The sequence below is a fragment of the Chanodichthys erythropterus genome, chromosome 12 (assembly GCF_024489055.1).
Source record: "Chanodichthys erythropterus isolate Z2021 chromosome 12, ASM2448905v1, whole genome shotgun sequence".
In the NCBI taxonomy this organism is placed as follows: domain Eukaryota; kingdom Metazoa; phylum Chordata; class Actinopteri; order Cypriniformes; family Xenocyprididae; genus Chanodichthys; species Chanodichthys erythropterus.
The window spans coordinates 49796323-49806915 of NC_090232.1; the positions used below are offsets into that span (position 1 = coordinate 49796323).

Sequence of the window (10593 nt, forward strand, 5' to 3'; positions counted from 1 at the left end):
TCAAACTTCACATACTTTTGAAAATCCAGCGTTTTGATCTTGGTAAGAGCTCGTTGTCACAGTTGTAAACCTGACAGTTTTCTTCTTCTACGAGGGAGTTTAGTGTCACTCGTATTGTTTTGAATTGGAGAAAGTGTAACGCACAATATGGCGGAATAAGTCCCGCCTTCTAAATAAGAGCCAATCGCCGACTGGTAAGGTCATCGCATCACTGCAGTCGCCATTAGAAGCACCGGTTTCTATAGAAACAGTCAGACGCAGATGAGCATAGACAGTAAAAGAAATGGACACAGCGACCCCATTGGAACTCAATTGAGTCAAGTGAAGCCCATTTTTAGCGATTTTTAGCACTTCCGCTTCTGACGCGCAGACTCACACTAAGCTTGATGACGTCCGCAACCTGTCTGACAGATGTAAATCTTCTAGTAGCTGTGCGTGCAAACTGCCATCGTTAATCTTGCAGAGACGCGAGCTTGAGCGGGGAGTTGTTTGGCGTGAGTGAGCAGGAGTAAGTATTCTGATTAATTATTTTGTATAGTATTTTAAAATGTAACGCCAGTACGCCATATCAAGATAAACTCCCCGATTGCCTGCAAGCTTCTCCTCCTGTCTGTACGGTAATTTCTCTACTGTGCGACAGAGAGTCGAGTGGTTATGACGCAATCGTTAGCTTATTTTTTACAAAAACTGTTTCTACGGGACCATAATGTAACATAGAAGGTAATGGAGCCCTTTATACATTGTCATGTATAAATAATGGACAAATGGAGTCTTTAAACGTCTCAGATGTAAAGTTATTCGCTGTCAAAGTGACGCCGAAATGAATGGGAGTCAATGGGATGCTAACGCAAGTGAAGTTCTGCTACAAGATGGCGGCACACGGCCGACTTCAACTTCCGGTCGACTGGAAATGAGGTACAAGAGACGCACATTTAGGTCTGTGCATGCGCATTAGCTTGATTCAACCTAAAATACAGTTTTGTTATGTTTTTTTGTCAAGATTCGAGGGTTTGGAAAAGAAAATTGAGACAGTTGTCAGATTTCATTGGTGAATTTAAAATATCAAATGTAATCGTAAGGTTGACGAACAGTTTTGGAGAATTTGATGTTTCCCCATTCAAAGAGAGGAGCTGCATGATGCCCAGGATGCCCGAGAGGCGTTTCAAAGATGGCCGCCGAGTGAAATGACTTGTCTTAAATGGACTTTGGCATTAGTTTCCTGGCGGACCGTTAAAGAACGCAACACATAGAATTCAACCAACCAGGCTCAAACTCAATGTTAGAAAGTGACAAGAGTGCTTTGTTTGTGCAAAAAAAAAAAAAAAAAAAAAAAAAAACATATTTACCACTTTATTTACAAAACAACAATGCCAGCTCTCGCGTGAACACAACACGCATCGTGAAGCTCAGAAAGACAGAAACCTCTCAGACTTCATCAAAAAGATCTTAATTTGTGTTTCGAACATGAATGAAGGTCTACAGATGTGGTGAATTAACCCTTTGAATGCGACCTCCAGAGGACACAGTCTCCGAAATGGAGAAATGGGAAGCAGCTACTGTTCCTGCGCAATGGTTCAAATTGTAACAGTCCAACAGAACAAAGCTGCATATCAGGACAAGAAAACAATTAAACAGCAACCATGCCAATGCCTACAAAGTTGATTCAGTTTTAAGAAGGATTTTAACTTAATTTTAAAAAGACCAATAGATTTACACCCTTTTATATCCTAGTGTGTAATGTTGCTGTTTGAGCATAAACAACATCTGCAAAGTTACGACGCTCAAAGTTCAATGCAAAGGGAGATTATCTTTTGCCAGTTTTATTATTATTCTCTGGATAATTAGATTGTAAATAGCCATCAGCTCGCTATCATTAATAAAGCAATTAAAACTTTCAGTCACACACTGATAAATACCTTTCTGTTTTCACAATATTTAATCATTAATTAATGTTGTAATATTAATTCATGTATGATTTATAAATGTATTGTATTTATTTGCTTGTTGAGGGAGTCCGGCAGTAATGCGGTTAAATGCTGAGTGCGCAGAGCATCTCTCTCTCTCTCTCTCTCTCTCTCTCTCTCTCGTGATGACGGTTCGTGCCTCCACACCGCATGCGTGAGCATGTGTAGATGGATCATTTCACCGGAGATATTGCAGCATCCACGCGATTATTCTCGCACAGATCGACGGCGGCACGGACAAATCTATCAGTGTCTCTTTCTGACTGTCTGTCTGTCTGTCTCTCTGGGTTCGTGTCGGTGTGGCGGATCGCGGCTGCTCACTAAGATGCTGCGGGTAAGCGGGATTCATTTATCTCCTCAGTGACCCTGCAGATGAAGCGCATTTCTGTCAGTGTGTTACTGTGCATGTCTGATAGATTGTAGATGTGATTGTGATCTGTATCAGAAGTGTGATGCTCAGTGCAGGAGCTGAAGGCCTACTGGAGCATTTACACACAGTCTTGAGTCTATTTCTGATGCTGGTGTGTGGGATCTGCTCATGCTGGATAAATGATTCTCTGGAGATTTAAAAAATCTTCTTGAATTCACATTGCAGGTCAGATTAGTGTATCTATATCATCTATTACCACAGTGAATGTGAAACCCATTTTCTTTAAAGCATCAGTACACGTATGGCTTTCTAAAAAATCATAGAACACTAACAAGATTCTTCTATGACATCATAGACAAAGGTTTACAATCACTTTATTAGAACATTGAAATGTTCTATATGGAATTCAAGGGATTCGAAAGGGTTAAATAGCATCATATAGGAAATGTTCTGGGACTTTAAATGTTTTATGACTTTGGAACAACTTTCTGTGCATAGACGTGACAAATTCATACTTAATTGGTTGTAATTCACAAATTCTTTGGAATACACACCTAAGGTTGGTCTCTTTTTTCAAAAAAGACACTGATTATTGCTGAAGTGAAAGCACTTCAAAATATGAAAGTGTAAAACAAAGTGATAGAAGTTTAAGTTGACTGTTAAACAAATTTACTGTACCAAACATTTTTTAATACAAAATAGGCCTATATATTTTACAAAATTATTTTTACTCTAAAATTGCTATAAAATCGAAGCCATATGTCTGTCCATGTTGTGTTCTAAATTTGAAGCTGATATCACATAAATTGAAGTGTTTAGGCACTACACCAAAAATAGCCAAATTCCATTGATTTTTTAATGCATTCTCCTGTGACAAATTAATACATTTCTGTCACAATATCACTACTATCACAAAACAGTCACCATATGTGGAATCTTGAGTCTCAGACCGTTCCTACCATATTTGTTTGTCAAGATTAGAAAAAAATTGGTTCTAAAATAGTTAAAATACATTTTGTAATATGAAACATGACACTGCCTACTCATTCCATTATGCAGCACTCTGTAGGGATGGCAAAAAGGTTTAAAAGTTACATTTTTAGTCTGGTCTACCTCAGTGGTCTAACAGCGCTCGTCAATATTAAAATGATTAAGATGGCCAATCGAATCAAAGTAGGCGAGGTTTATGTTCTCTTTTGGCTCGTGCACGGTCTTCACAACACAGACATGTGCGGCAATCTGTCACTTAATGACATTGCGGAGACTGTTCTTTCTGGTGAAATCACAAAACAAATGCACATGAACAAGTCCCTGCTCTTGATATACAATCTTTGATTCTCATGAGGAAAAAAAAAACCTATACGAGGGTGGATTAGAACCAGCAACCTTTGATACTGTTAACAAAAATTCTATCACCAGACCACTAGGAAATTCGAATGTTAATAGCTGATCTTTGTATTTATTCACTAATGTGAAGAATCTCAGGACTAACAATATATTTGATGCAAATATTTGCAAATAGTTCCAAAATTTCCCAACTAGAATTAGCTACACCTAGAATTTCTGTTTCTTTATGCTTTATAAAAAAAAAATAATAATAATAAATTGGTCCGCCCAATGTTCAAGACATGGTTATGACCTTGATTTAAAGTTGTCTGATTTCAAAATAGTTTTCACAGGATGAATTTTGATCGTTTAAGCTTTCGAATGATACCTAATTTATGATGATTACTAAAATATGTTATAGGAATAAAAGGCAATAAAAAAGAGCGGCAAGTGTCCCGCTAGAAGGACAATGACAGTTAAGGGGTTAAATAGGTTCTACTACGACTTTATTAGGACTTAAAATGTTCAGTGACTTAAGGTTCTGCTATGACGTTTTTAGGACATGATCTGTGGCATCACCCAACTGAAAAAAAGACATTTAAAATAGTTCTGTGACATCACAGGAGAACCTTTTTAAGTTCATCCGAAGGCTCTTCTGAGGCACCAGGCTGTACAACCGTCTTTGGCCCCTTAATTTGCAGTAATGTGAGTGAGATGGATCTGTGATCACCGCAGGAACATGGCGTGGAATAATTCAATAAGGAACGCATAAAAGGCCATTGACAGAATTAAGCGTCTCAGAGGGGATGTGCTCGATGAAAGTGTGTCATGTTGAGGAGCAGATGTCTCTGCTGAGATCACACTCATCTGTGCTCAGTTACTCGCACATTTTACTCCAGTCATGGAGTGTTTGTTTCTGCTCATCTACAGCAGATGATGAGTGAGTTACTTACTTACTTTCCTGCTGTGTTAATACCATGACAATGGCCAGTACGCAGGGATGTGTTTGCAAGACTCATCACAAGCCTAAGGAGATCCACACTAAAGGCCTCTACATTCAACTTAAAGGATTAGTCCATTTTTAAATAAACTTTTGCTAATAATTTACTCACCCCCACGTCATCCAAGATGTTCATGTCTTTATTTCTTCAGTCGAAAAGACATGAAGGTTTTTGAGGAAAACATTCCAGGATTATTCTCCTTATAGTGGACTTCAATGGCCTCCAAACAGTTGAAGGTCAAAATTACAGTTTCAGTGCAGCTTCAAAGAGCTTTAAATGATACCAAACGAGGAATAAGAGTCTTATCTAGAGAAACGATTGGTCATTAAAAAAAAAAAAAAAAAATTACAACCATTTATGATAGGGCTGCACGATTAATCGCATGCTATTCTCACGCGCATTTCGTCAGTAAAGCCGGTTCCCTGATTACCGCTAAATCGCCATCACCTGCTTTTAAACGGAGCGCCTTTTAATAGACAGAGCCGTAGTTCACAGACAAGCCACGCAATATCGCGTTCATTATCGCAGGCGATTCATCTGCGATATGAACGCGATATTGCGTGGCTTTTCAGTGATCTACGGCTCTGTCTATTAAATGCCGCTTCATTTGAAAGCAGGTGATGGCGATTTAGCGGTAATCAGGGAACCGGCTTTACTGACGAAATGCGCATGAGAATAGCATGCGATTAATCGTGCAGCCCTAATTTATGATTTATAAACACAAAATATCGCCTTGAACGTACTTCCCGTTTCCGCATTCTTCAAAACGCTTACGCTGAATGTCCTACGCCTTCCCTATTCTACTTACAAAACGAACGCAGCGCCAGTTTTGTTTTTTCCGTAAGGATGACTGATGGTCAGAATAACGGTAATATTATATACACTCTTAAAAATAAAGGATCTTTATTGGCATTGATGATTCCATAAAGAACCTTTAACTTCCATGTAACTGTCCATTGTACAAAAGGCTCTTTAGATTATTAAAATGTTCTTTGCACTTACTTTATTTATTTTTTTAAGAACTGTTCTTTGGAAATCCAAAAAATGATTATTCTATTTATGGCGTCACTGCAAAAACCCTTCTGAAACCTTCATTTACAGTTTAATGATAGTAAATGAGGCATAAACAAGCACAATATGTACTCAAATTTCACAAAAAGCACCAACTAAAACTTTTATTGCCCAAGTGAACATGGTCGATTGCTGATGCCAGTCATTAATCTTAAAATGGCCAAATATCAGCTCATTAGCCGGCCTGGCTGATATATTACTCTGTCATTATTAGAGTGAGTGAAAACCTTATTTGAACTTAATTACATAACGTGCTAGGAATAGTACATCATGTTGTTGAATATGCATGAATGCTGCTTCATCTAAACTGGATTGTCCACATTATTTAAACATTGAAAAACATTTGGAAACTGTACAAAAAATGTTTCCCACATTTATGATGATGTTCTTTAACAGTAGCACACAGAATCCAAAAACTGGACGTTTAAAGAACATTCAAACAATATTATACTAAGAATGTTTACTCCTAATATTGTTTCAACCATTGTCAGATATTAATAATAACATCATAATGGTGTTTACCAAAATTTACTCATTTTATCCAAAATTTTTGAAAACATTCCCTGTTAGGAGAGTTGAATAAGTGATCAATTCACATGCAAAACTCTAAATAAAAGCATAAAAAGTTGGGACACTGTACAAATTTTGAATAAAAACAGAATGCAATGATGTGGAAGTTTCAAATTTCAATATTTTATTCAGAATATAACATAGATGACATATCAAATGTTTAAACTGAGAAAATGTATCATTTTAAGGGAAAAATAAGTTGATTTTAAATTTCATGGCATCAACACATCTCAAAAAAGTTGGGACAAGGCCATGTTTACCACTGTGTGGCGTCCCCTCTTCTTTTTATAACAGTCTGCAAACGTCTGGGGACTGAGGAGACAAGTTGCTCAAGTTTAGGAACAGGAATGTTGTCCCATTCTTGTCTAATACAGGCTTCTAGTTGCTTAACTGTTTTAGGTCTTCTTTGTCACATCTTCCTCTTTATGATGTGCCAAATGTTTTCTATGGGTGAAAGATCTGGACTGCAGGCTGGTCATTTCAGTACCCGGATCCTTCTTCTACACAGCCATGATGTTGTAATTGATGCAGTATGTGGTCTGGCATTGTCATGTTGGAAAAAGCAAGGTCTTCCCTGAAAGAGATGACGTCTGTATGGGAGCATACGTTGTTATAGAACTTGGATATACCTTTCAGCATTGATGGTGCCTTTCCAGATGTGTGAGCTGCCCATGCCACACGCACTCATGCAACCCCATACCATCAGAGATGCAGGCTTCTGACCTGAGCGCTGATAACAACTTGGGTTGTCCTTGTCCTCTTTAGTCCGGATGACATGGTGTCCCAGTTTTCCAAAAAGAACTTCAAATTTTGATTCGCCTGACCACAGAACAGTTTTCCACTTTGCCACAGTCCATTTTAAATGAGCCTTGGCCCAGAGAAAACGCCTGCGCTTCTGGATCATGTTTAGATATGGCTTCTTTTTTGACCTATAGAGTTTTAGCCGGCAACAGCGAATGGCACGGTGGATTGTGTTCACCGACAAATTTTTCTGGGAGTATTCCTGAGCCCATGTTATGATTTCCATTACAGTAGCATTCCTGTATGTGATGCAGTGCCGTCTAAGGGCCCGAAGATCACGGGCATCCAGTATGGTTTTCCGGCCTTGACCCTTACACACAGAGATTGTTCCAGATTCTCTGAATCTTTGGATGATATTATGCACTGTAGATGATGATAACTTCAAACTCTTTGCAATTTTTCTCTGAGAAACTCCTTTCTGATATTGCTCCAATATTTTTCGTCGCAGCATTGGGGGAATTGGTGATCTTCTGCCCATCTTGACTTCTGAGAGACACTGCCACTCTGAGAGGCTCTTTTTATACCCAATCATGTTGCCAATCGACCTTATAAGTTGCAAATTGTTCCTCCAGCTGTTCCTTATATGTACATTTAACTTTTCCAGCCTTTTATTGCTACCTGTCCCAACTTTTTTGGAATGTGTAGCTCTCATGAAATCCAAAATGAGCCAATATTTGGCATGACATTTCAAAATGTCTCAATTTCAACATTTGATATGTTCTATTGTGAATAAAATATAAGTTGATGAGATTTGTAAATTATTGCATTCCTTTTTTATTCACAATTTGTACAGTGTCCCAACTTTGTAGATGCACAACTGAAAGTGTTGCATTCCTTCTCACTAAAGCCTATCTTCATTAATCATAATGATCTAGTTTTGTTGCGTCAGACTAGTTCTGAAAATGTGCTGATGTTAGCAGCTCCTTGACTAGTGTGTTTTGTGTCCGATGCAAAACCAGTTTTTCTTCTTTGTAAATGTGTTGAACGGATCTCAAATGTCCAGATGGTGTTTTAAAGACTTGTTGGTTAATGACGGGAGCTGATGAACTCTGAGGAACACCATGAGCTCTTCACAGAGAGGAGCGCTGCCTTTAGAGAAGGAGGACAGATCAATTCAAATCGGGAAGGATTAGGTTTTGCCGAATACACAGAAATGCAAAGTCAATGAGCGCAGCCGTGTGAAAGGCAGAGATGTTCAGTCAGGTCAGCTGACGCTACACTGCCAGAAATTATCAGAATTTTACATTGGTACATTACATTTTTTATTGGTTATGTTCGTTTAACCTATATGGGATTAATGCAAATTTACAGTAAAATACTGTTAAAGGGGACTTATTATTCCCCTTTCACAAGATGTAATATGAGTCTCTGGTGTCACCAGAATGTGTTTGTGAATTTTCAGCTCAAAATACACTAATAAATGCAAATGAGCTGCTGCTCCCGCCCCCTTTCCAGAAGAGGGCGGAGCTTTAACAACTCACACTTCAGTTGGTCAACAACAACAAAGCTGGAGAATCTCATGCAGCCAAAATGAGGATTGTCAGTGTTGGTGTTCAGCCTTACATTGTTCAAACCGGAGTCGACACTGATGGAGAGACTCGGGAAGAAGTTACAACTTTTAGAATGAAACTGGACGTTTCTGAATGGTTAGTTGATAAATTTATGTAGTTGCTGTGGAGTTGATTCAACTCATCCACTAGCATGTCTTTTGTGCAAATCCAACGTTGAATTGATCCTCGTTTGTGAAGCAGTCCGGCATAAAATGACGGCATGACAACAACACTCTACTACAGGGGTCACCATTCCTGCTCCTGAAGGGCCGGTGTCTCTTCAGAGTTTAGCTCCAACCCTAATCATACACACCTGAAGCAGCTAATTAAGGTCCTACTAAGCATACTAGAAACTTCTAGGAAGGCGTGCTGATGCAAGTTGGAGCTAAACTCTGCAGGACACCGGCCCTCCAGGAACAAGTTTGGGGACCCCTGCTCTACTACAACAACTCTTCCTCTTCTCTAAAGCAGCTCAACATGGCCCCGCCCCCTTTGTTGTGTGTTCTCGGGGTGGGGTTTATGTACATTTTAGGCATAGTGATGTCACTAACCCGGGAAGAAGCTTGTCGTAGTACCTATCATCCATTTGTTGTAGACCTCAAAAAGTGATTTCTTTAAAAGAAAATATATCTCTTTGCATTGAACTTTGAGCGTCGTAACTTTGCAGATGTTGTTTATGCTCAAACAGCAACATTACACACTAACTTAAGATATAAAAGGGTGTAAATATATTGGTCTTTTTAAAATTAAGTTAAAATCCTTCTTAAAATTGAATCAATTTTGTGATCTGACATTGGCATGGTTGCTGTTTAATAGTATGTGTATGTGTTATTGTATATATATGTATTGTGTGTGTTACTTTATTGTTTATGTCGAGCTGCCAGGGTCCATTGTACATGGTCCCTTTATAAATAAATAAATAAAGTAAGTAACTAAAGTTAAAAAAGGTGAAATCATAATCACCTTTAATGACTGTGTCTTAAGGGTTAAATAAGGGTAAAAAACAGATTTTAGTCATTTAGAATACAAACATTATTTCAGGTAATGAAATATGTTTTGTCCTGTAAATTTAATACAATTCTAATAAACTTAAAATGTTGCAACCATGAAGTTCTGACAACCACAACCCAACATCAATTCAACGCTGGATTTGCACAAAAGATGAACATGACGGCACATGCTAGTGAATGAGTTGAATCAACTCCACAGCAACTACATCAATTTATCCACTAACCATTCAGAAACGTCTAAACGTTGTAACTTCTTCCTGTCTCTCCATCAGTGTCGACTCCGGTTTGAAATGTAAGGTTGAACACTGTTACTGACAATCCTCATTTTGGCTGCGTGAGATTCTCCAGCTTTGTTGTTGTTGAGCAACCAAATCACAAGCTTCATTTTGTCCTGTAAATTTAATATAAATCTAATAAACTTAAAATGTTGCAACCATAAAGTTCTGACAACCACAACCCCACAGTGTTCGTGTCTATCAAACATTCAGACATTTCATCATAATCCTGTTAGTCTAATAGTACTTTTCGTGAATGAAGGACTCAGATGTTTCCAGATATCAGGCCTGCTGCTGATACAGAGTGTGATTAACACCAAACTCACGACTCCTTCAGAGTAAGCATATTAACCCTTCGCTCTTCAGTGTCGTCTGAATGAAAGACACCTGGTTGAAGCCGACTGTGACATGAGCTGAACGTGCCGCTGTGATTCACAGCTGATCCATCACTAGTCATCTGGTGCTCTCGGGGTGTCCGTGGGCTGACGGGTAACAGCGTGAGCCAGTTCTTTGGTGGCGAGTGTGACTCATGCATGAGTCAAATACACATTTATTCATTAGCAGATGCTTTCAGGCCGCATTTCAGATGCTTTAATCACTGGGTGTGTAATCTGGGAAATGAACATTTCACCTTGATGTTGCAAATGCAAGGAAG

The 10593-nt window shown here is 38.6% G+C and overlaps 1 protein-coding gene across 1 annotated transcript in view; it reads left to right on the forward strand.

Moving 5' to 3' along the window:
* Window positions 1-10593, forward strand: part of LOC137032441 (B-cell receptor CD22-like) — a 900294-nt gene that overhangs the window by 71946 nt on the left and 817755 nt on the right. The window lies entirely within an intron of this gene.